This window comes from Lissotriton vulgaris, chromosome 7, assembly GCF_964263255.1.
Source record: "Lissotriton vulgaris chromosome 7, aLisVul1.2, whole genome shotgun sequence".
Taxonomy (NCBI): Eukaryota; Metazoa; Chordata; class Amphibia; order Caudata; family Salamandridae; genus Lissotriton; species Lissotriton vulgaris.
In genome coordinates, this window is record NC_141695.1 from 1,297,390,794 (window position 1) to 1,297,417,911 (window position 27,118).

Consider the following 27,118-nt stretch of genomic DNA (forward strand, 5'->3'; position numbering starts at 1 on the left):
CGAGTGAGGCTGTGGCGTTCAGTGATGCTGTGGTAGCGCATAGTGATGTTGTGGACCCCTGAGTGATGCTGTGGTGGTGCGGAGTGATGCTGTGGTGGTGCGGAGTGATGCTGTGGTGGTGCGGAGTGATGCTGTGGTGGTGCGGAGTGACGCTGTAATGGTGCGGAGTGACGCGGTGGTGGTGCGGAGTGACGCTGTGGTGGTGCTGAGTGACTCTGTGGTGGTGCTGAGTGACGCTGTGGTGGTGCTGAGTGACGCTGTGGTGGTGCTGAGTGACGCTGTGGTGGTGCTGAGTGGAGCTGTGGTGGTGCTGAGTGACAATGTTTGTACGGAGAAACAATTATAAGGTAGTGACAGAGACAAGAAAAATACTAGCTATTTACAGTGAAAGGTAGAGACCTAGTAGAATAATAAGCAGAGTAAGCAGGAGGTACTACAGCACATGTCTGTGAGCGATGAGCAGTGGCGTACACCAAGAAATTTTAAATCGCGCTTACAAGTATTTTTTAAACATACTATAGTTTAACATTTATGACATCTTTGTTATCACCGAAAATGTCCCTTACCTGAGTCACCAGCAATGAACAGTCGCTTTTGTAAAACCAACCTCCTCCAACGGTAAAAAAAGGAAATATTTTGCTTTAGTAGTATGCAGGTTTAAAGAGGAACCGGATTCAAAAATTCCCAAAAGAGTAAACACAAAGTCGGCAATAAAATAGAGTCACTAGCAATGAACTGGCGCTTTTGTAAATCCTACGGTTAGAACAAGACTCAGAGATTGAGTTGTTTTTTTGATGGAGTGGGATGAAGCCAATCCAAAGTCAATGGATAAAATTGGAAGGAAGAGTCATCAGGACCCAGGAGAAGGATCTCAATTTGAAGCAGGGCCTTGGAATAGGACCTCTTTCTTTGGACCACTGAACCAGGGCTAATGAAGCAGTATCCATCTTCTAGCTTAGGTGTGGTATTGTGCAATCTACTAGTTGCCTCCTGTACCAGGGCTTTGTCTCTGGAACCCTCCCTAAAAGGTTTAGAGCCCGAGGCAGATTGACCCAAGACTGGTTAAGAATAGGACAAACATGAGGCTGAAGAATGGCTCAAGCAAAATTCATTGGTACTGTTGGGGTACTGAAGAGGATGATTGTTGTGAGAAATAAAATTAATTCGCTGCATATTTTGGGAGGGATCGCTAGTGTCAGAGATGCAGGACTGGAGTGTAAGCATACAGCAACTGCAGTGGGTGAGGTAATTTGTGCTTTTACAACATCCAAACTGCTTTATTACCAAAATTGCCATTGAGATCGTTCTGTAAGTTGCAATTTGTAATGACCTATTTTTGAGAGTATTGGACAATTTGACCTTCTGTATCATTAAATGAACAATGTGGGCAATGCTGCGTGTGTACCATTTTATATTTGGTCTAGGAGATGCAAAGGTGTGCACTTGGGATGTGGTGAAATTTAAGGCTGGAGATGTTTTGCATGAGAGCATCAGCATTGATGGTATTTTCCTCTTGGCCTACAGTGAGGCGGGCCTCACAGAGTTAGGGTTGGCCTCATTGCAGCGTGCAGCATGAATGTTGAAAATGAGGACATGGACAGACCTTGCGAAGAGCTGCCAGTCCCAGAGGCGAAGATTGGGTATCTTTAATTCTGAGATGTCGGGGCCCTTCCACTTCACTGGTGAACGTATTGACCACTTGAGTAAAACTAAAGGTGCTGTCATATCTTAATGCCCGAGATGGCTCAGTTTAGGCCGATCTCTGGCTCACTCAGGTGAAAGTTTACGTGACTTGCCTTGTGGGCTTGATGACTCAGAGCCCGCTCGCCCCTCCCAGATGGGGTTTGAAATGCCCAGACCCAGAACTCGGTGTTTATTTCTAAGCGCAATGAACATTTTTTAAATCAAAGCAAGTTTCCCAAAGTCAACCTTTTAACCGAGGAGAACATGTTACACACCAGGCAACTGTGCAACGAGGGTCTGTAGTGTTCAGCCATTAGCACCGCCCTCAGGGCAGCAATGACGGGAAGTGCAGGAGTAAAACACTTCACACCTGCAGGGGCTGACTGTTCACACCGCCCCTTTAACACCCCGAGGGCCGCAGTGCAAGGAGGGACAGGGTCGACAAACCTGTACATGCAGACCAGTGCACGGAGGGGCAGGAACACGACTGTCACCCCCACACACAACACCTAGGACAGCAGTGCTCAGAGAGTAGGAATACAACTGTGCATGCAGAGCAGCAGTGCACAGAGAGGTATGAAGAAGATAGTGCATACGGGACAGGACAGTACCCAAATGGGTTCTGCCTACTGTGATCACAGGACAGCCGTGCATAGTGGAACAGGCACACTGTGCATAATGGAATGCTACAGCGATGTACAGACTTTGCACAATGAGAGTAGTGTAGAGTAGGGCCCCCTGCCAACAGGTGTACGCGGGAGCCACTCAGCCACAAATGTGAGGACAGTACGCAGCTCCTTTTTTTTTCTCCCCAACATGAAGTATTTATTGGCTTAATTGATAGAATGCAGCTGGGAGACACGTGAGGCTGAAACCAGGCGGGGTCGTCATCACTGTAATTACAATGACAAAGTACTGGGGTGCTAGACCGCACCGGTGCGAAGAGATTGCTCTCATTACAAAGCCACGTGTGGGTTGGACCCAGAGCCTGCCCCATGTCACGGGCTCTTGCGTCATAAGTACACACAAGCAGTTCAGCAGGATGCACATAGAAACTGGTGCACGGGTGTCAGCTCTGCACACGCCTGTGATGTGTGTGTATATATCCGAATAGGATAGAAACGGACTAGGAGCTGAACCATGCTGTGTGACATCACAGCAAACCCACTGGCTTCTGGGAACTTTAATAATTGGTGAGTGATGTCCCAGCATAACAGAAGACTTAAAACACCCTTGATATTACACTATAATTCAGACTTTTTGGAGCTTTGGCATTGTATATGTGATTTAACAATAGCATACAGGGTTTCGTAGCGCTATAATGGTGCATATAATATGAAACAGTTTACAGGCTTCAAGGAGCTTTAACACTGCTATGTGTATGGTGACATCACTCTACAAGGCTTCTAGAAGTTTGGTCACTCTGTCGTCATAGCTGGCACTGCAACAAGATACAGGGATTCTGGGAGCTTTACACCTTTTCTTTCCGAGCCTCATGTCTTGCAGAGAGGATCTGCAGTTTGTGAATTCGTTAAATTGGTGGAAGATTGGAAAGAAAGAAGTGCTGAAAGTCTTGAAAAAAGCAGTAAGGGACAAAAACATCTCACCTTAAAACACCAACATTAAATCCTAATTGACTATCAATAAACGTTGATGTAACTGCGTCATTTATGAAGTCACTACTACCTCGACGCCGGAGGGTCCTCGCTCCATTGGTTTTTTTCTACGCTGTGAACAGGATGCTCCTTTGAATGTTTTAAAGGACTCCCTGGGACTGCTTTAAGCTAACTAACACATCACTGGATTTTAAGCCCAGCTCTAATGATGAAAGTAAACATGGCTGAGACGAGCAGACGACGGCCGGGGGCTTTGTGCGAGGGCGCTGGGCAGTTTATATCTCAGGGGGAATTGATGGGGGTGCGTGTGTGTGTGTGCTGCTGGTTGTGTCAGGGGGTGCGTGTGAGGATCAGCTGCACGGGCGGGGGTCTTACCTGCAGGACACTGTGATCCGGATCTTAGTGGCCGTCACGTTGGTGGTCACCGGGTCAAAGTGCTCTATGGATGCCATGCTGTCCCTGCCTGGGCTCCGGGCGCGGGGCTCTCCGGTGCAGGCTGGTCCACGGGCGGGGCGGGGGTCCCATTATTGTGCATTTTGGTACCCGGTCTGCGCACGCTGTGACAAGAGGTGTTTCCAGTTGCGCGCATGCGCCCAGAGCCACACACGTCATCCGGCCTCCCATTGGTGGATATCGCAGAGCGAGCTGGGTTTGTAGTCTGCTCTTCTCGTGCACCTGCCCTGGTCTCTGCGTCAGCGCGTGCGTGCACCTCAGCTGTACGGGCGCACACTCAGTCACGCGCTGCTGTGAGCGTGCACATCTTCGGACGTCTAGGAAACTCGTCCTGGATAGCCCCAATGCTGCCGAGCCTGAGCCGCTGACCCTACACACCTGCGGAGGAAAGACCGGCCTGGAGAGCAGCGGGGGAGTCCAGAGTCAACCCGGTGAGTAGGGGGACATGTAAACACTGTGTAAACACTGTGTTTGGGTGCATCAGGCTAGCGAGACAGGAGATGGCCACTTCGAGTGGGTGGATGCGGGTGTGTGACTGTGTGTGTGTGTGAGTCCGTGAGTAGGTTGGGGGGGGGATGTGTGCACGTGTGTGTGTGTGTGTGTGAGTGTGTGTGTGTGCCTGTGTGTGCGCGCGCGCGACTGAGAACTGAGAGAGGCATGGCTGACTGAGATAGGAGATGTGCACGGCTCCGGGGGGCTGGGCGTGCGCCTCCACGATGTGCAATCGGCGCTCGTGCACCAGTCGATCTCCCTTGAAAGCCGACTCCATAGCAATAGGTCTAGCGAGACCTAAAAACAAACTAAGCATTGTGCTTGGGAAAGGCTCGTAAGTATTGCAAGTCAGAAAAGAAGCATCATCTTCTCTTAAAGCATAATAATGCAAGGAATTGTTTCATAAAACAATCTGCAGGAAATAAACTAACCACTCAATCTTTGAATTAAACAAAAACTAACTAAAATTAACCAATTATTTCAAGACAAATACTAGAAAAGGAGGAAGACACATATGGCTGCTAAACAGAAGGAAATAATGAGATGTGACTGGTAGGTCTCTTGCACTACATAGCCTCCATATGCAACCTTATGGAATAATTTCTGCAGTGTTCAACTGTCTTACATTTCTCCACTTGCGATTCCAATTATTCCAAATTGCGTTTTTTTGGGGAGTCATTCCTGGATGACCACCGGGAGAAATTGTTAATCAATTTTTTTTCAAACCTTTGGGGGGTACGAATACATCTTGCCTGCGGATCACTTCATTTTCAATCGGAAACTCTCAAGCAATGTATTTTACCTGAGCCATTGCTTTACTAAGATGTTTAACTCTGTGGCAGGTTTAAAATAAGACGATTTTTCAACACCTGGAGCGGAGTATCACTTTCACACTCACTCAACCACTCCTTGTCAGAAATATACCCTTCACATGATTGAACAGCATCTATGGGTCTCACTACACATTCTTGTCCATCCCTTAAATATATTTCAGCAGTACATTCTATGGGAATGCTTGATAGACAGTCTGTTCTAATGATTTTTTTCTTCAGGGAGATATTTCAAATCAAAATGTAATTCTTGAAATCAGCCTGATTAGTTTGGACAAAGCTTTCCCCATGCCATTCCTATTCGTCATGTACACAAGGGGCTTATGATAAGTAACAAAATTAAAACTGGCTCCCCACAAAAAGGTCTTAAATGTTTTCTCTGTCCCTACACAAGCAACATCTTCTTTTATGCTGCGATTTACCTCCAATCCTTTTAATGTGTGACAAATAAACACTACTATACACTCCTGTTACCCAATCAATGGCTTAACAGCTCTCCTAAACCCACTGAACTTGTGTCTACACTAGGGCCTAACCCGATGGTACACATTTCTGTGCTTTCAAATGGCTTAGGATAGGGTGCAGTCACTGTCATATTTTTTACAGAGCTAAACGCCCCATCCTGCACTCTGACTGACACAAATTTCTCCCTTTTGCACAACATCTTTTACAAAGCTTGTTTTAACATGAAAGCGTAGCCCAGTATGAATTTTGCATAGTATTAATTTAGACTGAGCAATGTAATAAACAAAAGAAATTGAATTAAGACAGCTGTCTAAATCTGCAGTGACGTTATGCATAGTCCACCAATCTGAGTCCAGAATCTGATATAATTGTCTTAGCTGAGCAGCCACCACCCTCATCTTTGCTCCTTTAACAGCAGAACAATGTAAATAGTTCACTCTTAAAAGTCTTAAATCATACCGTAACCAAAGAAAACAGGAAATGCTCTAACATAGAGAAGAGAGCCATAATAATATTTCTCCATCTCAAGGCAGTCTGGAGTCAAAAGAGAGCCCTAAAAATATTTCTCCATCTCAAGGCAGTTTGAAGTAAATCAATTGAATTTAAGCTGAAAATGTATTCGGGCGAGGAGGGTGGATAATCTTTGCCTTCGTGTCTTTACATAATCCACACCTTCTATCACGTTAGTGGGGGAGATTTACATTAAGCTGTGTAATAATTGGAGAAGCAACATGCTCTATTGGTTTGAAATAAAAGGCTCCGAAAGTGGATTCTCTCGACCAATCTGCTGCTTTAAGGATACCTTTCACATGGCCAACTGAAACAAAACCTTTTGAGGCCGTAGCTCCCCTGACTGAATGGGCACCGAATAAGGAAATTTCAATACCAGCTTGTTCCATGATCCATCTAGCCCTGCTAGTCAAAGTGGACGGAGACACAGTAGCATACGTTTCTTGAAAGATACCAGTAGTCGAGCTACTCCTGATAGGCGAAATGCAGCAGTTTGGAAATCATAATCCGAAGGCATGAGTGTTGGAAATGGCCCTTTCTCCAGCGTCACCCCCACACATTTTGCCTTCCTCCTCCTACTTTTTGCTGGATTTGTTTTTGTTGTCCTTAGGACTCTGTGCATTTTACCACTGCTAACCAGTGCTAAAGGGCTCTCTCCTTAAAATGGTACACAGTCAAAATATCGACTTGGAAATATCGACCTACCATAATATCGAGTCTGAAATATCGAAGGAGCATAATATCGAAGTCAAGAATATCGTAGGACAGAATATCGACCCAAGGTAAGTAATATTGAAATTCTTAATATCGATGTAAGTAATATCGAAGTTAGTAATATCTATAGCATATATATCGATGTTACTAATTTCGATGACACTAATATCGATATTTGTATTATTTTATAGTTTTTTATTATGTATGTGTTATATGTTTAATTTAAGTATTTAAAATATTTACTATTATATGTGTATTAATTTTATATAATAATAAATTAATTTATAAGAAAATTGTATGTTTTAGTACCGGAGCGGGTTGTGGGTTTATAGGGGAATAGGGTGGGAAGTAATTTAATTATGGTAAATTGATTATTAATTAGTAGGATTAATTAATAAATTATAATTAATTGGTAATTAATTGAAAATAATAGGAAAATAATTTTATTTAATTTATTAATTGATATATATGTTCTGTAGCGGGTTGTGGGTTTATAGGGGAATAGGGTGGGAAGTAATTTAATTATGGTAAGTTGATTAATAATTAGTAGGATTAATTAATTAATTATAATTAATTGCTAATTATTAATAATTAATTGGAATTTTTTTATTGATTAATTGATATATATTTTCTGTAGCGGGATGTGGGTTTATAGGGGAATAGGGTGGGGAGTAATTTAATTAAGGTTAATTATTTAATAATTAGTAGGAATTATAAAATACATTTTATTAATTGGTAATTCATTTTAATTAATAGTTAATTAAATATAATTATTCACTAATTTTTAATTAAATCATTATTGGATAAATGTGTTATATTATGGGTAGTTGTTTTATAGAGAAATATGGTGGGAAGTAAAGTAAATTTAATTAATTAATAATGTATTAAAACTAATTGTATTGGTAATAATATAATTGATAACTAATTATTAATTGGTAATTAAATATTATTAAATGGTATTATTTTATATTAATTTTAGGTAAAATATATTTTGCTAAGCATGTGTTTTATAATTAAGTATAGGTATTGTATATGGTTTATATTTATTTAATAGTTAATTTATTTATAATTACAAAAGTCGTTTATTTATAAGTATGTTATTTTAACCCTTATACTATCCAACGCTTTCCCTACTATTGCACTCTCTGGAGTTGGAATAGTATTTTTTACCCCTACGCTATCCAAAGCTTTCCCTACTGTTGCACTCTCTGGAGTGGGAATAGTAATTTTTACCCCTACGCTATCCAACGCTTTCCCTACTATTGCACTCTCTGGAGTGGGAATAGTAATTTTTACCACTACGCTATCCAACGCTTTCCCTACTGTTGTACTCTCTGGAGTGGGAATAGTAAATTTTACCCCTATGCTATCCAATGCTTTCCCTACTGTTGCACTCTCTGGAGTGGGAATAGTAATTTTTACCCCTACGCTATCCAACGCTTTCCCTACTGTTGCACTCTCTGGAGTGGGAATAGTAATTTTTACCCCTACGCTATCCAATGCTTTCCCTACTGTTGCACTCTCTGGAGTGGGAATAGTAATTTTTACTTCTATGCTATCCAACGGTTTCCCCACTGTTGCACTCTCTGGAGTGGGAATAGTAATTTTTACCCCTACGCTATCCAACGCTTTCCCTACTGTTGCACTCTCTGGAGTGGGAATAGTATTTTTTACCCCTACACTATCCAACGCTTTCCCTACTGTTGCACTCTCTGGAGTGGGAATAGTAATTTTTACCCCTACGCTATCCAACGCTTTCCCTACTGTTGCACTCTCTGGAGTGGAAATAGTAATTTTTACCCCTACGCTATCCAACGCTTTCCCTACTGTTGCACTCTCTGGAGTGGGAATAGTAATTTTTACCCCTACGCTATCCAACGCTTTCCCTACTGTTGCACTCTCTGGAGTGGGAATAGTAATTTTTACCCCTACGCTATCCAACGCTTTCCCTACTCTTGTACTTTCTGGAGTGGGAATAGTAATTTTTACCCCTACGCTATCCAACGCTTTCCCTACTGTTGCACTCTCTGGAGTGGGAATAGTAATTTTACCCCTACGCTATCAAATGCTTTCCCTACTGTTGCACTCTCTGGAGTAGGAATAGTAATTTTTACCCGTACGCTATCCAACGCTTTCCTTACTGTTGCACTCTCTTGAGTGGGAATAGTAATTTGTACCCATACGCAATCCAACGCTTTCCCTACTGTTGCACTCTCTGGAGTGGGAATAGTAATTTTTACCCCTACGCTATCCAACGCTTTCCCTACTGTTGCACTCTCTGGAGTGGGAATAGTAATTTTTACTCCTACGCTATCCAACGCTTTCCCTACTGTTGCACTCTCTGGAGTGGGAATAGTAATTTTACCCCTACGCTATCAAACCTTTTCCCTACTGTTGACTCTCTGGAGTAGTAATAGTAATTTTTACCCTTACGCTATCCAACGTTTTATATAAATAATTGTAAAACAATTAAATGTATATTTTATGTTTTATATTACTTACATTTTATTTATGTTATTGTTTTATGTTTGTAAATGTATTAGTAAATTAGAATATATTTTAATAATTTATAAATTAGTAAAATAATTATTAATACTTATTGTTCAGTACATATATATTATATATTTAGTGTATATATTTAATTAATGTATTAGCGCTGCATTTTCTTTTCTTTCGTGTATTTGAAATTTTAAATTGCTTCCACCTTGTGTGCCTTAGCGCTTCTCATGGCCCTCACTTGCACGTAAAATTTATTTTACCACCGCTGTTTTGCGGGCCCGGTTCTGGGGTGGTGAGGGAGCACCATATTGGTATAACTACTGAAGCCTGACGCCGCCATATTGGTGCGGGTCGTGGCGCCTGGTTCTCTTCACTTCCGCCGGCCTACTTAAGGCGGAACCTGCTGACGAATCCTCCTGGCAATAGGTGCCTTAAGGTTAGGCTGCGTATTCTGCGCTTCAAGGACTGTGCGACTTTGCGCTAACGCGGTGATTTTAAGACTGCTTACATAGCGCTGCATTTTCTTTTCTTTCGTGTATTTGAAATTTTAAATTGCTTCCACCTTGTGTGCCTTAGCGCTTCTCCTGGCCCTCACTTGCACGTAAAATTTATTTTACCACCGCTGTTTTACGGGCCCGGTTCTGGGGTGGTGAGGGAGCGCCATATTGGTATAACTACTGAAGCCTGACGCCGCCATATTGGTGCGGGTCGTGGCGCCTGGTTCTCTTCACTTCCGCCGGCCTACTTAAAGCTCCACCTTTTTCAACGCGCAGCGGTGACGCGTAAGGTGGTGCCTTCTCTGTGCCTGAGTCGTGCCAGAGTCCTGCCCGTCTGCGCCCGTCAGCGTTCCGGCAGCAGACGGGGCAGGACGGCTGGCTGGCACTTTCCTTTGGCTGGTACCTTACTTTTGTCAGTTTTAGCTATGTGTCTCTCTTATTCGTCAGAGACCCTCTCTAATCTCCGTCCTCCGGTAGGTCGCTGCCACTCTGTTTTTCCAGGCCGTCGCCTCCTTAGAAAAGGTTGCAATGTCTGTGGTTGGCGCGCTCCTATATATAACAAACCAAAACTGACTCATCCTCCGATCATTACCACCTGTCTACTCCTTAATACACGTTCTCTAGACTGTCACGCGCTAGATATATGGAATTTGCTCGATAATTCCGATATATCCTGCCTTTTTCTCACTGAGACATGGCTTAGTGATACCTCGGCCCCTGACTTAGTCAACGCCATCCCACCTAATTATTCCATCATTAGGAGGGATAGAACATCTGGGCGCGGGGTGGTGGGGCTATTATAGTTAACAACCAGCTGCACTGCACTACCTTCCCGATAGACAATATTCAGGATACCGAGGCACTCGGCTTCACTCTTCATTTGTCTCCCCATCAAGCATGCACCGGTATTCTTGCATATCGAACTCCCGGTCCACTAGGCTCTTTCCTGGATGAATTACAGGTAGCACTTTCAGTCCCATGTCTTAAATCTGAACATTGTCTATTCTTAGGCGATTTAAAAATACACATGGATGAGGCTACAAATCCTGATACAATGAAACTCATGGAGGTCACAGCAACATTAGGACTCACACCTTTCATCCATGATTCTACGCACAATAAGGGCCATATTTTGGACCAAGTTTTTTGCACCATTCCGATTAACGTACTTGCTCCTCAACCGGTATTATGGTCGGATCATTACTTAATTACTTTTAGCCTACCAAGCGCCCCTCCCCCTAGATCTAATCCCACTACCTCTGCTAAACGTCTTTCCAGGCCTTTTCATCTGCTATCTAATGAGACGCTACTACAGGCCATGGCACGTTCACCTTGCACTTTGTTAGGTAATGTGGAAATTGATCTAGCTCATTACACGGAATGGCTTACAACTATATTGGCGGATCTCGTGCCCGAGAAAGCCGCAAAACCCGGAAACAAACGTCCTTCCGCTCCTTGGTTCACATCTCAGCTTAGAGAAGCCCGTCAAAACTGCAAGAGAGCAGAAAGAACCTGGAGGAAAGACTACAATCCTCTTGAGAAAGAAAAGTTTAAAAACCTAACTAGATCCTACCACAAGATGATTTGGAGTGGAAAAAAATCTTATCTTGAACGTCGGATAGACTAATCTGATAATTCCTGTAAGGAAATTTTTTAAATTGTTAAGGACTTCACTTCTCCATCCCTAGGCATCTCTGCTCAGTCTCACTCAGAACTTTGGCTGAAAGAACTCGCACATTATTTTGTAGACAAAATAACATCTATCCAAGCCTCTCTTGCTACTTATTCCAAACAGCCTCTGGCTGCTGATCTTGATGCCCCCTCCTCCTTTCAACCCACTCTCTGGGAATTCCCACATCTAAGCCTTGCTGCCTCATTAGACCATCTGACAGGCTTGAAATCGGGCTCTCCTTTAGATCCCTGCCCGGTCTCTTGCCTCAACAAAATAGCCCCTGTGCTAAACGGCCCCATTAATTCCATTCTCAATTCCTCATTGTCTTCTGGCATAGTCCCTCAGGCTTGGAAGAGCGCCCTCATCCTTCCACTAATAAAAAAAACAACTTTGGATCCCATCATACATGCCAACTATAGGCCTATCTCTCTCCTCCCCGCTCTGGCAAAGGTGGCGGAAAGACACGTGCACAGATCTATCTCTGACTTCATCGAGAATAACAACTTGCTGCACACTACTCAATCTGGGTTTCGTGCGAATTACAGCACAGAGACAGCACTACTTGAAGTCACCACCGCCATCAGAGAGGTTTTAGATACTGGAGGAAAGGCCATGTTGGTCATGTTAGACCTGTCGGCGGCGTTCGACACCGTTCCCCATGATACCCTCCTAACTCGACTCTGGGATTGTGGCCTCAGGGGGACGGTGTGGAACTGGCTTAAATCATTTCTAGCCAGCCGTCGAGAAACGATCTGGGTGCCACCTCACTCCGCAGCTATGGCAACCCTGGAAGTGGGGGTCCCTCAGGGGTCTATTCTTAGCCCCCTGCTTTTTAACATCTTTATGGCCCCCCTTGCAGAGGTTGCGGAGTCGTTTGGCGCTCAGATCGTGTCTTACGCTGATGACACCCAGCTCTTGTTTACTTATAACAAGAACGAGGTGTTCGATGGGATCCGTATCAGAGGCTGCTTAGAAGCAGTCTTTGATTGGTTCAAAAGACACGGCTTGAAATGCAACTCCGATAAATCGGAGCTGCTTTTTTTCGGCTGTGTCTCTGAACCAAATTGGAAAAGTTGGTGGCCTCAAGACCTGTTTCCTCCAGCTAATGCAAGTACCAAGGCTAAAAACCTAGGTATCATTGTTGACAATGAGTTAACCTTTGGGCCTCAAATAGCCTGTCTTTCGGGGAAATGCTTTGGAATCCTGCGGATGCTCAGGAAATTTCTCCCCATGATTTCTGTGAACCATCGAAGGGTCATTGTCCAAGCACTTATCGGGTCGCGTTTGGACTACGCAAATGCCCTCTATCTAGGACTCCCAAAATATCTCGTAAGGAGACTTCAGGTAGTCCAAAATTCAGCCGCCAGGGCTATTTACGGACTCCCTAGACGAGCTAGGGCTTCTAACTTGTTGAAGGAACTGCACTGGCTCCCTATAGCCAAGAGGGTTCTCTTCAAAAGCCTGACGCTAACCTACAAGGCCCTTCATGATTCAGGCCCTAGGTATATTAGAAAGCGCCTTGCTCTTTACAATCCGAGCAGAACTCTGCGATCTGCCTCCCTGTCTAAAATGGTCGTTCCATCCATCAAGCGAACCAGACAAGGGGGGCGTTCTTTCCACTACCTGGCCCCGCGCGCTTGGAATGAACTTCCTATTGTTCTTAGACAGGCCCCCAGTCTGATGTCTTTTAGAAAGGCATTAAAAACTTGGCTTTTTACTAGTTAATTTTGCTGTTTCTTTTTTTGCAGTTATGTTTCCTTTCCATTAAAGGACTTCTTCGCCAAAGCGCCGGGACACTCCGACTGGAGTAGCCGTTGCGCTATAGAAGAACCCAATTAACATAACATAACATATGTATTATTTATTAATTTTAAACATTATTAGATACTTTTAAATATGTATATTTTATTTATTAGTGTTATATACTTAATTTTACATTTATATATTAAAAGAAAAAAAATCGATATTTTTAACATCGATATTTTTTACATCTATATTATTTTTTCGATATTTTTGTACTTACCATGTTGTAGATAGGATGTCGATATTTTTGCCCTCGATATTATTGACTCGATATTCTTGTAGGTCGATATTTATGAGGTCAAAATTCTGTCAGTGATCCCCTTAAAACATGGTAACATTGGCCTTTACCCAACTGGCAAATTCTAAGTCCGAAAGTAAAGTGCACTACATGTACCCAGGGCCTGTAAATGAAATACTATTGGTAGGCCTTTCGTACTGATTGTCCCACCCACTTAAGTAGCCCTCTAAACAAGTCTCAGGCCTGCCATTGCACAGCCTGTGTGTGCAGTTTTAAACTGCCATTTTGACCTGGAAAAATAAATCTTTTGCCAGGCCTGAACCTTCTGTTTTAATAAATGTGTCACCTCTAAGGTAGGCCCTAGACAATCCTAAGGGCAAGGTGCAGTGTATTTAAAAAGCTGGACATGTACTTTAAAGTTTTACATGTACTGGTACTGAAAAATGCCTACATTCGTTTTTCACTACTGCAAGGACTATCTCTCCTATAGGACAACAGTAGAGTTACCTTGTTATATCTGGTAAGTGCAATTTCCAAATGGGAATAGATAAACTTTCAAGTTTAATGTCTCTAGAATCACAATTTAAAATCATAACTAATGGTGAAGTCGGATTTTACATTGCAATTCTGAAACTGACACTTTTGGCAAGTTATAGCAAGCCTGGGGTTGGGTCCTTATATTTCAGCAAGGATAGTCCACTTTTAACAATATATATATATATATATATATATATATATATATATATATATATATATATATATATATATATATATATATATATATATGACAAAGCCTTGTCTGAAACAATTAACAATTATTTACAAAATGATCAAGAAATCAATTAACATGATGAAAACGAATTATTCACAATTTACAGTCATCAAATTCATCACATTTCTACAAAATTTCTTAGTGTCTATCATATACTTTTAGAGCATGAAAAAAAAAACAGTGCATACAGATTTCACAATATTTGATCCCACGTTATTTACATTTCCACCAAATGTGAACAGTGCTTAAAAACTAACCTAGTATTGCTGAAAATAACACTACCTCTACGCATCTAGTTGAATGTAATGAATTACACTGATAGAAATGAATGATGGTGTATTCTGTTGATGCATGACAAACTGAATTGGGGAATACTTAGGAGGTGGTATTTTCAACTGTACTACGCTGGGTTTTAAAGTCCTCGTATCTCTGCAGCCTCTACGCTGACGCCCGAATCGCAGTCTCACAGCTCCTCTGAACCAACACATTTCCAGCTGTGCTACGCATCCCAGAGGCGTGACTTCGCATAGCCAGCCCGATGCAACAGGACCCACAACACAGCCTTGTTGCAATCAACATATAATCCAATGTGTATAATTGGGCGTGCCCCATAAAGGCGTAACAAGGCTACCGCTGGTTTCAGAAGTTTGGAGAAGCAATAGGCTGCTGATGAACGTCTGAAGTGTATAGAGAGGAATTGGTATTTGTGACCCTTCCTAACGAATTGAAAGTAACAAGAATGAGTGTGATGAATGGTAGGCCTTGAGATCTATTTTTATTGTCCAGTTGTGTTGTTAAAGGGGATCCCTTGAGAAAAGTATCCCTTCCATCTTCAAATGGCTGTACAAAACAAATCTGTTATGGGTCCTGAGATTGATTACAGGACAAAAACCTATGTCTACTTTCCTTACCAGGAAAAGGTTGCTGAGAAAATTGAAGGATTGGATTGATACTTCCTGTATTGCTCTTTTCGATAACATTTCTTTGACCTCCTGGGACATTAGCTTAGATCCCAGAGCGCTGAAAACTATTGAACGAGCTGGAACTTGTTGATGTGCCGTGGAGTAAAATCCTATCCAATACTATAGAATTTTCTACAAAACGCATTGGTCTGATGCAATTAGTCTTCAGTGGTCAAAAAAGAGAGGGAGTCTACCACCCAACTTTGCCTGGAAAAAAAGATTTAAAGTACATGGCCTACCTGTGTTGTGGTGGCGCTACCTCTGCCTCTGTGAAAGCAACCTCCAAAGTTATTTCTTTTCTGTGGGTAGAAAGGAGCGCGTCCTGGTTTATCGCTCTATCCAGGATCACACAGCCGTTGCGCTATAGAAGAACCCAATTAACATAACATAACATATGTATTATTTATTAATTTTAAACATTATTAGATACTTTTAAATATGTATATTTTATTTATTAGTGTTATATACTTAATTTTACATTTATATATTAAAAGAAAAAAAATCGATATTTTTAACATCGATATTTTTTACATCTATATTATTTTTTCGATATTTTTGTACTTACCATGTTGTAGATAGGATGTCGATATTTTTGCCCTTGATATTATTGACTCGATATTCTTGTAGGTCGATATTTATGAGGTCGAAATTCTGTCAGTGATCCCCTTAAAACATGGTAACATTGGCCTTTACCCAACTGGCAAATTCTAAGTCCGAAAGTAAAGTGCACTACATGTACCCAGGGCCTGTAAATGAAATACTATTGGTAGGCCTTTAGTACTGATTGTCCCACCCACTTAAGTAGCCCTCTAAACAAGTCTCAGGCCTGCCATTGCACAGCCTGTGTGTGCAGTTTTAAACTGCCATTTTGACCTGGAAAAATAAATCTTTTGCCAGGCCTGAACCTTCTGTTTTAATAAATGTGTCACCTCTAAGGTAGGCCCTAGACAATCCTAAGGGCAAGGTGCAGTGTATTTAAAAAGCTGGACATGTACTTTAAAGTTTTACATGTACTGGTACTGAAAAATGCCTACATTCGTTTTTCACTACTGCAAGGACTATCTCTCCTATAGGACAACAGTAGAGTTACCTTGTTATATCTGGTAAGTGCAATTTCCAAATGGAAATAGATAAACTTTCAAGTTTAATGTCTCTAGAATCACAATTTAAAATCATAACTAATGGTGAAGTCGGATTTTACATTGCAATTCTGAAACTGACACTTTTGGCAAGTTATAGCAAGCCTGGGGTTGGGTCCTTATATTTCAGCAAGGATAGTCTACTTTTAACAATATATATATATATATATATGACAAAGCCTTGTCTGAAACAATTAACAATTATTTACAAAATGATCAAGAAATCAATTAACATGATGAAAACGAATTATTCACAATTTACAGTCATCACATTCATCACATTTCTACAAAATTTCTTAGTGTCTATCATATACTTTTAGAGCATGAAAAAAAAACCAGTGCATACAGATTTCACAATATTTGATCCCACGTTATTTACATTTCCACCAAATGTGAACAGTGCTTAAAAACCAGCCTAGTATTGCTGAAAATAACACTACCTCTACGCATCTAGTTGAATGTAATGAATTACACTGATAGAAATGAATGATGGTGTATTCTGTTGATGCATGACAAACTGAATTGGGGAATACTTAGGAGGTGGTATTTTCAACTGTACTACGCTGGGTTTTAAAGTCCTCGTATCTCTGCAGCCTCTACGCTGACGCCCGAATCGCAGTCTCACAGCTCCTCTGAACCAACACATTTCCAGCTGTGCTACGCATCCCAGAGGCGTGATTTCGCATAGCCAGCCCGATGCAACAGGACCCACAACACAGCCTTGTTGCAATCAACATATAATCCAATGTGTATAATTGGGCGTGCCCCATAAAGGCGTAACAAGGCTACCGCTGGTTTCAGAAGTTTGGAGAAGCAATAGGCTGCTGATGAACGTCTGAAGTGTATAGAGAGGAATTGGTATTTGTGACCCTTCCTAACGAATTGAAAGTAACAAGAATGAGTGTGATGAATGGTAGGCCTTGAGATCTATTTTTATTGTCCAGTTGTGTTGTTAAAGGGGATCCCTTGAGAAAAGTATCCCTTCCATCTTCAAATGGCTGTACAAAACAAATCTGTTATGGGTCCTGAGATTGATTACAGGACAAAAACCTATGTCTACTTTCCTTACCAGGAAAAGGTTGCTGAGAAAATTGAAGGATTGGATTGATACTTCCTGTATTGCTCTTTTCGATAACATTTCTTTGACCTCCTGGGACATTAGCTTAGATCCCAGAGCGCTGAAAACTATTGAACGAGCTGGAACTTGTTGATGTGCCGTGGAGTAAAATCCTATCCAATACTATAGAATTTTCTACAAAACGCATTGGTCTGATGCAATTAGTCTTCAGTGGTCAAAAAAGAGAGGGAGTCTACCACCCAACTTTGCCTGGAAAAAAAGATTTAAAGTACATGGCCTACCTGTGTTGTGGTGGCGCTACCTCTGCCTCTGTGAAAGCAACCTCCAAAGTTATTTCTTTTCTGTGGGTAGAAAGGAGCGCGTCCTGGTTTATCGCTCTATCCAGGATCACACAGAAGAATAGTCAATAGGAGTTCTGCTGGTAATTGCTGGAAGAGCAAGCTCTTTTTTTGTCTGGCTTTGCACTAAAAAATGGAAGGCAAAAAAGCTATCTTCAGATTTTGTTGTGCCTGGTCCAGAGAGGCATAAGTGTGGCCGTAAGCAGAAATGTATTTTACAAAATGATTTTCAAAGAGATGACCCTCCACATCAGAACCCATTTCTTTGTCTGACATGTCAGCCAGTTTAGGGTACAGAATAGTCTTTCTCCTCTCCACTGATAGTGCAGGGTTAGCATTACCCAAGAGGCGAATAGACTGTTGACTCCAACCTTTGAAAAGTGGTGAATAAATTGGAGTGCCAGTGAGAGCTAGATGCTCAGAAATCTCCATAATGCTAGTCAAAGGGCCAAGGACATCTAAGAGTTTATCCTGGTATTGCTGAAGAGCTTTATCAATCCCCTTTTTAATATCCTTTCCTTCCTCAGAAAGAAAAGCGACCATAGCTGGGTCTGTATTTGGTGTAGAGGATAGCTTGTGTGGAATAAGTTTCGACACTCCACAATGACGTTATTACGGTTTGACTTATCCATTGGTCTCCTAATCCGATGGTATAGAAAGTGGGAATGGGAGCAAAAGGGACCCATTTGCCTGACTTGAGTGACAGATTATATCTGGGTCAAAATATGGAGAGCCCACTGAGTCCAGTTGTACTTCAGATAGAGTTGTGGGGAAATTGTCTGAATTTTGAGGAAAACTTGAATCCCCTGCATTTTCATTATCGGTGTCGTTGGCAATAACTGAATAGGAAATTTCAGAATCTGACAAATAATCTGAGAGGAGTTTGTGAAGGAAATCATCTGAAAAAAGATACCTTCATTTTTGAGGCGGGACCATCAAAGACTGACAAGAAAACAGAGATAGGAGGCCCTTGAGACTGAGACGCCTCAGCCGATGATTTCTTAGAGGAGGAATACATTTCACAGATTGAGGCCAGCGTCCCTTAGCAACTTGGGGTTCCTTTCTTGGGTAAGAAGGTAAATAATGTATTAATTTCTGAAAAGAGGTAACAATTGACTGACTTACAAAACAAATTACTTACCTTCGGTAACGCATTATCTGGTAGAGACTCTATCTAGCTGCAGATTCTTTACCTTTGAATTTCCCAGGCGTCAGGCTGGATCCAGAACCTTTTGCTGAGCAATATGCCTTGCACGCGACGTCAGGTGGCTCCATTCAGCTCCGCATGATGTCGTCCACCTCATCAGCATTGATTTTGATGTCACAGTGCCTGTATAGGTGCCACCCAGGCGTGTGAACATCAGTACCTTTAATTTTTTCCACACCAGAAATGCAGAGCCACAAAGTGACATAGCTGTGTGGAAACCTAGGGCCCTGAAAGGGGGAAAACAACCCTAGTCCTACAATATCAGTCTGCAAAGCGGGGAGGCATGGGGGGCTAGAAGAAATCTGCAGCTAAACTGAGTCTCTACCAGATATTGTGTTACCAAAGGTAAGTAACTTGTTCATCTGATAGAGACTTCAAGCTGCAGATTCCTTACCTTTGAATCAGATACCCCAGCCATATGATTCCAGCGGTGGGTTGCAGACCCATATCCTGAACTAAAAAGTCTTGCAGTACTGAACGGGCAAAATGCCCATGCCTGCGCACCTGGCCATCAAGGCGATAATGTTTTGCAAAGGTGTGCAAGGAAGCTCACATTGCTGCCTGACAGATGCATTGGACTGGGAAATTCTGAGCCAAGGCCATAGTCACAGCCTTTCCCTGGTGGAATGGACCTTTAATCCCTCAGGGGGCTGCTTGTTTGCCAAGGCATAACAAATCTTGAGGCAGAGAACGACCCAGCAAGAGATGGTCCTTTTCTACACTGCCCTGCCCTTCTTTGCTCCCACGTAACCCAGAAAGAGTTGATCATCCACCCGGAACTCTTTTCTGCGGTCAAGGAAGAATGACAATGCTCTTTTGGGGTCCCGCCAGTGGAGACGATCCTCTTCCTTACAGGGATGAGGTGGAGCAAAGTAGGTGGGCAAAGTGATGGACTGACCTGGATGAAATGGGGTCACAACTTTTGGTAAAAAGTGTGCCCTGATGCGAAGCACCACCTAGCCCTGAAAAGACAGAAGATAAGGAGGCGAGCAAGATAACGCCTGCAACTCACTCACCCTCCGGGCATATGTAATTGCCACTAAGAAAGCTGTTTTGATGGTCAACAGCCAGAGGGGACTATTGTGCAAAGGCTCGAAGGGAGCACACATCAAGTCGGTAAGGACCAAATTAAGTTCCCACTGCGGCATAACAAAGGGCATGGGCAGAAATAAATGAGCCAGCCCTCTTAGAAATCTATTTACAATAGGAGATTTGAAGAGAGAGGGCTGGTCTGGCAGAGAGGTAACCCTTGAGAGTTCCCAAAGCAGAGCCGTGCTGGGCAAGGGTTAGAATGAATAAAAGTACAGTCGAAAAAGAAGCAGAAAGAGGGTCAATTGACCTTTCTGTACAGTATAATACAAATTTATGTCAACGGCAGGCATAAACCATCTTAGTGGAGGGCGGCCTGGTCGCTAGAATAACGTTACAGACTTCAGGAGGTAGGTCAAAAGCTATCAACTCCACGCATGGAGGCGCAGAGTTGACAGGTTTGGTTGAAGAGCTCTCCCCTGCTGCTGTGACAGAAGATCCTCCCGAAGGGGCAGCCTGATTGGAGGATCAATACTGATTCTCAGAAAGTCTGGATACTAGACCCTCCTCGCCCAATCCGGAGTCACAAGAATGACTTGGGCCCAGTCACTCCTGATCATCTTCAGAACCCTGGGCAGGAGTGGTATGGGCGGAAAGCTGTTCAACAGGCCTGAGCTCCACTCGCGACCAAAAGCATTGGAGAGTAATAGCCGCCTTGGAAACTCCAGCATGCAGTACTGCTGACACTGCGTTTTCTCTAAAAGCTGAACAGATCCAACCAAGGTTCTCCCCACTGCTGAAAGAGACCTTGCGCCACACCCAACTGGAGACGCCATTCGTGATCGGCTAGGCATCGACGGCTGAGTTTGTCCACCCTGACGTTCAGAGAGCCTGCCAGGTGTTGAACCACCAGGGTTATGCCATGCTGTTCCAGCCATGTCAAGAGACAAAGAGCCTCTCGACAAAGGGTCCACGACCCCACCACACCCCACCCTGTTTGTTGCAGTACCACATGATGGTGGTGTTGTCCGTGAACACCTGCACAAGCTTCCCCTTGACAGAGGGCGGAAATGCTTTCAATGGCAACTGAATCGCTCAGAGCTCCAATAAATTTATGTGAAGCCCTGTCTCGGCCGGAGTCCTGTGTCCCCTGATCGCCACCCTCTCCCAGATGGCAACCCCCTCCCAGAAGTGATGCATCTGTCATGACTGTAAAATCTGGTTGGGGAAGGGAGAGAGGTCTGTCGTAGAGCCACTTGCAGTTCGTTAACCAACACTGCAGATATTTTGCAGTTCCTTTCGAGATCTGAACCACATTGGTGAGATTTCCCTGATGCTGTGCCCATTGGAACTTCAAGTCCCACTGTCGGGGTGAGCCTCAGCCAGGACAGAAGGAGCATGCTCCTTTTATACCCACACAGGGGCTCAGAAGAAGGCGGTACAAGTACAGAACAGAAGGTTTACATACATAAAAGGTCATACAGAAATGTACATTCAACAGTAGGGTGGAGCTTAGCAGTATACTAATTACGGTACAAATATCCTGACAGTTACAAACTAGAACATGTGTATTAACAGTTATAATCTCCTCTGTGCATGTGCAGAGTAGCAGAGCCTAAATATAGTCTGTGTATGAGCAGAGCGCAAGAGTAAACAACAGAAAGGAAGGACAGAGCACATGATGAGCACATGGCAGACAAGATGGCTGCCGAATACAAGATGGATTCAGCTAAATGCTAACCCCGATCGCTGCCAAATTACATCACCACTGTAAAGCCTGCATAAGCCATCTGGAGTGTCTTACCAACAGGATGCAGGAGGCCATGAGGCCCAACAGCCTCAAAGTCAGTCTCACTGAAATCCAGGATAGAGGCTGAAATATCTGAATCATAGCCTGAATATCCTGGATCCACTGCTCGGGAGGATAAGCCTGAATCTGCACTGTGCCCAGAACAGCTATGATGAAAGGGGGGATCTGAGAAGAAATCAGGTGTGACTTAGGCGAGTTTATAAGAGAACCCCCAGAGAATGTTGAAGGTTCGCTGTCGTCTGAAGGTGAAAGATGACTGACTGGGGCGAGGACACCTTCAAGAACCAGTCGTCGAAGTAGGGGAAGATTGACACCCGTAACCTGCACAGATGAGCTGAGACCACCACCATCTTCTTGGTAAATACCCGAGGGGCATTGGTATGGCCGAAGGGCAGCAGAGTAAACTGAAAGTGCTTGTAGCCTACCTTAAACCGCAAGTAACGCCTGTGGCCCGGCAGGATGGGAATGTGAAAATACACGTCCTGCAGATCGAACGCTACCATCCAGTCTTCTTGGTCTAGGGCAGACAAGACCTGAGCCAGAGTGAGCATTTTGAATTTCTCCTTTTTGAGGCAGACATTGACTGTCCAATCTAAAATGGGCTGTAGCCCCTTGTTCTTCTTCGGAATCATAAAGTAACGGGAATAACAGCCACAGTCTACTTCTGAAATGGGGACCCTTTCTATAGCTCCCTTGGCCAAGAGAGTCATAACTTCCTCTTGGAGCAACTTTAAATGATCCTCCATCTGCTGTTCCTGATTTGGCAGAATAAGAGGAGGAAAGAAAGAAAAAGCAGAGAATAGCCCACCTTGACTATCTGCAAGTCCCACTTGTCTGATGTTATGGATCTCCATTTGGGGAGATGATGAAGAATTCTCCCACATACTGGAGTAGTGTGGTCCTGCAGAATAAGCCTAGGAGTGCTTGGAGGCTGCAGCTGCAGGGGGCAGGGTGGTCAACAACTTCTAACCTCCATCCCCGAGCTCTGAATGCACCGCGTCCAGGTCCTAGTACAGCTTGGGCAGTCTTTGCAGGATGGTGGCTGGGATAGGGCTGATGCAGTTGGTAACCCCTTCTGTCACCCCAAAAAGGGTGAAAGGAAGCCTGTCCACGGGGGGTGGGTGGAGGAGAGGCCCAATGATCTGGCAGTAGCTCGATAGTCCTTGTACCTGACCAGGGCCGAGTCTGCCTCTTTCCCAAAAAGATGGGTTCCATCAAAGGGCCTGTCCATCAAATTGGCTTGAACATCACCTGAGAAGCCAATAGTTTGAAGCCAGGTGTGGCGCCTCAAGGCCACTATAGTTGAAATCGATCTACCCAGTGAATTGGTCACATCTAGGCCGCACCGTATGGTAAATTTTGCGGCATCTCGTTCTTCCTTGACAGCTTGGGACAGCACAGCCCCGGCCTCCTCCGGGACTTGTGGCAGCACTTGTGCAACTTTCTCCCAAAGGGAATGGGATAAATGACCCAATAAGCATGTGGTATTCACCGACAGCAATGCCAGCCTGGAAGAAGAAAACAACTTCTTTCCAAAAGAATCCAGCCTCTTGGATTCCTATCCGGAGGGACAGAAGGGAATGCACCTTGGGATGTAGAGTCCTACACCACCAACTCTCTGGGATGGGGTGTTGGCTGAGGAACTTCAGGTCACCTGGCACTGCGCGATGGCAGTGTGCAATTGTTCTATTCACAGGAGACCCTGTGCTAGGTTTGGACCAGGTTCCTAGACGTACGTCCGTGTGTGCCTTATTAAAAGGCAACAATGGTTTAGAAGTGGAACCCCAGGTTGAAGCCCGCAGTCAGGATACTAGTCCTGACTTGCACCGAGGGCATCTCCAGTCAAAGAACCTAGGCTGCCCTCTAAACCACCATTGCATAGGATACCCCTTCCTCCGCAGCCACAGTTGGCGGAGAAAGCATGCCAGTATCTGGAGAAGTATCCCGTCCACTGGCCTCCCCAAGTTCCCCATACCAGTTCAAATTTTCCTCAGAGACTAGGTTTCAAGAGGGTCCCCAGACCCCTTCCAATCTTCTCCTGAGCCTAGCACATCCTCAAAGTGCTTCCGGCGACACCATAGAAACTCTGGGTTCTGTCGACTTCAGAATCAGCCGACGTTATTCCGGCTCCGTGTCGTCAGGGGTGAGGATGGGGCTTGCGACACCGACGGGCATCAGTGACGTTTCAGGCACCGACCTCGGGTCTGACACCAGGGAAGGTCACGGTGGCACGATCGGCGTCAAACCGGATCCGGGATCGGATCCCTGAGGCCCCACCAGCGGCGTGGCTGTAGTCGATGGCATCAAACCCAATGGTGCCCCAACCGGTCCCGCTGGTGGGCCCGAAGGCTTACCAGTGGGGTCGTTACACTCAAATATGTAGCACATGGCCTATTAAAACTCTTTTAACTGAGCGGGAGTCGCCCAAGCTCCCGTAAAGGGGAGGAGGTGCGAAGGTCACTCTGGCTCTTGCTACGTGGAACCATGCCGAGAGCGTTGATATTCCTTAACTCTTTAGACGACGGACGCCAGTCAAGGTGAAGCCGAAGTCTACTTGGACTTCTTCTTTTTATGCCTCTTCTCCGAGTGTCCCGAAGACCTCGAATGGGATGAAGAGGACTTAGGGCTCTGGGAGTGGTCCCGCGACCTCCTCTTCTTTGATCGGGACCGTGACCTACTCGGAGTCTCGCTGGACAGTGTGGAGTGCCGGGCTGCGAGTAACTTCATCGCCTGCTCCCTCAAGGTCTTCGGAGCCATCGCCCAACGGTCTGAACACAACTTTGTATCGTGGCTGCACTCAAGACACCAAAGACATATGCGGTGGGGATCAGTTACCGACATTATGTGGGAACAAGTCCCGCACAGCTTGAAATCTGTCTTTCTCAAAGACATCCCTCACACAAAAGCAGCAGAGGGTTCTTCCCGGATCGCCGCTTAACTGTCACGGTAAGAAAAGAACTGACGTCTGCGCGTCTGAGTAGCTCCTATATAGGCACGGTGGCATCATTACCGACGCCAACGATGTCACGCGGAGCCGAATGAAGCCACCCAACGTGGGTATTGCTCAGCAAAAGTTTCTGCATCCTGCCTGACACCTGGGAAATTCAAAAGTAAGGAATTTGCAGCTAGAAATCTCTATCAGATACCTCCTGCATCTGCTGCATCGATGCTGAGACATTGGACTATATAACGTCCGGGACTGTAACTGGATGGGCACAGGCAGACTCCTGCTTAGGTTGCCCATCCTGGCACTCCTCTTGCATAGAGGAGTCAGAGTCATTTGGCTCAGCATTTCTTGGCTGTTTAGAAACTGCTAGCCACTTAAGACCATTTTTAGGTCGAGCCTTTACCATTCCGCAGGAATGGGAAATGGGGAGAATTCAAGTCGGCTATTTTCTCTTCAAACCAAAGGGCTTTCAGCCGCGGTTTTCTTGCAGTGCCCGTGAACCACGTGATAACATGCACGCGCATTCAGGGCCAGCCAGCCCAGCACATCAAAGGGCTTCTCCTCCCCTAATTATTCATGGCCGGCCGCAGGCCGGCCGTACTTTCAGTTTCCCCAGAACGGCTAATTAGGGGAGGAGAAGCCCTTTGATGTGCTTCACACCAATGCGCCTCAGTCATTCCTCTTCTTTGTATTTGCTTCCAGACTCCGATCTGCTCATGTGCACAAGACGCTTTACACATTACACTCATCTGCCTGAAGTGGGAGTTTTAAACAAGCAAAGCTGGTCCTTCTGTACTTGCAGTTTCACTTCTAATGTGTGTTGTTATTTATCATGATTTTTAGCTGAGGTGTATCACGCTTTTTGTTTAAAGCTTCAGCGCGAGGCACACGCATTTGTTCACATCACACTTTAGTGCCCCCTGCCCTCACGCATTTGTTCACATCACATTTTAGTGCCCCCTGCCCTGAGGCACGCATCACTTGCCCGCTGCCATTAACCACGCATCACTTGCTCTTCGCCACACTGTGCCTGCTTGAACATCTCTGTGCCCACCTTTCACGATATTCATTTACTACTTTTTTTTTTTTAGCAGTGTAGAAATACGATGTTATTTCCTGTCATACATGCACTGAAGCGAACCCACTACGAAGTTCACGTTTCAGCTGTTTTCAATCCGGGCCCTTTCGTGAGTCATACCGGATGACTACTTAATTACTTCCGCTTTACATTTTTCCAATTACTGACTTGCTGCCACTGTCTTGTTTCTATTTTGTCTTCTGCCATTTCCTTCATTTCATGTACATTTTTTTTCATGTTTTACTTTCCGAGGACTGTGTGCTTCTCTCGTAGGCTCTCCCGCCCCATCCGGCTTCCCTCCAACCATTTGCCACACTCCTTGCCTCTGTCTTGCCTCCCCCTCCATTCTCCTCCCCTCGCTCGCACTCCCGCCCCCCACCAGGCTCTCCCGCCCGTTTCTCTTTTTTATCTCTGTCTCTCGATAAACCTGTTTGCCAGGATCCTCCCCTGGGCATCGCACTCATGACGTATGAGGTGCAGACACGTACATTAAGGTTTATTACTAGACTGCACTAGACTACATTGTACAAAATACCACAGCAAGACTCCTAGCAAAAAAAACACATACTCCGCGCCTGCAAAAGCATGTGTCAGAAGCCACGTAATTAAAGAGCGCTCTGTTTAATGAGGAAGAAAACGAGAAAGCACTTACGGAGACATTTGTGAATATGTCAACAATGCAAAATCAGCGTGCATTGTTGATTCACACTCGATCAAAGCGATTTAAGAGAGGAGGAAGCTATCGTGTCTTAACGCTTGCCTGCCACTGCTGGATGAAACCGCAGAAGTGCAATCAGAGGGCAGCGGAGATCCTCAGACGGGAAATTACCTCGATCGCCATAGAAACAGGCAGGGAAGCCCGTGCAAAGCAACACCGCTTCTTTTTTCCAATCAATGGGCATTCGCTACCCCGGGCGATCAATTAAAAGTCATGGAGAATAATTATTTGACATTACTTATTCGTCCAGTTGTGCAGCACTGCGAGGTCGCCTGGCAGTTCCCCCCCCCCACATACGCACCCAGTGCCCCGTCTAAGAAAGCAGGCTCGGCCAGTCTCACTCCCACAAGCGGGGCAATTACTGCTAGCGCTATGATACTACCGCTGCGGTAAACACCGATAGCGGTAACTACCAATTACTGCGGGGGGATAAGTAATAACTTTTCGGTAATTAAGTTAATAGCGTTTTCTATCTAAAATATTCAAAAGCCCACCTATGTGCAACAACCAACGTAACCTAACCATACAGCAGGCGTTGAACACCCCAGCCAAGCGCATTTCTACCAGA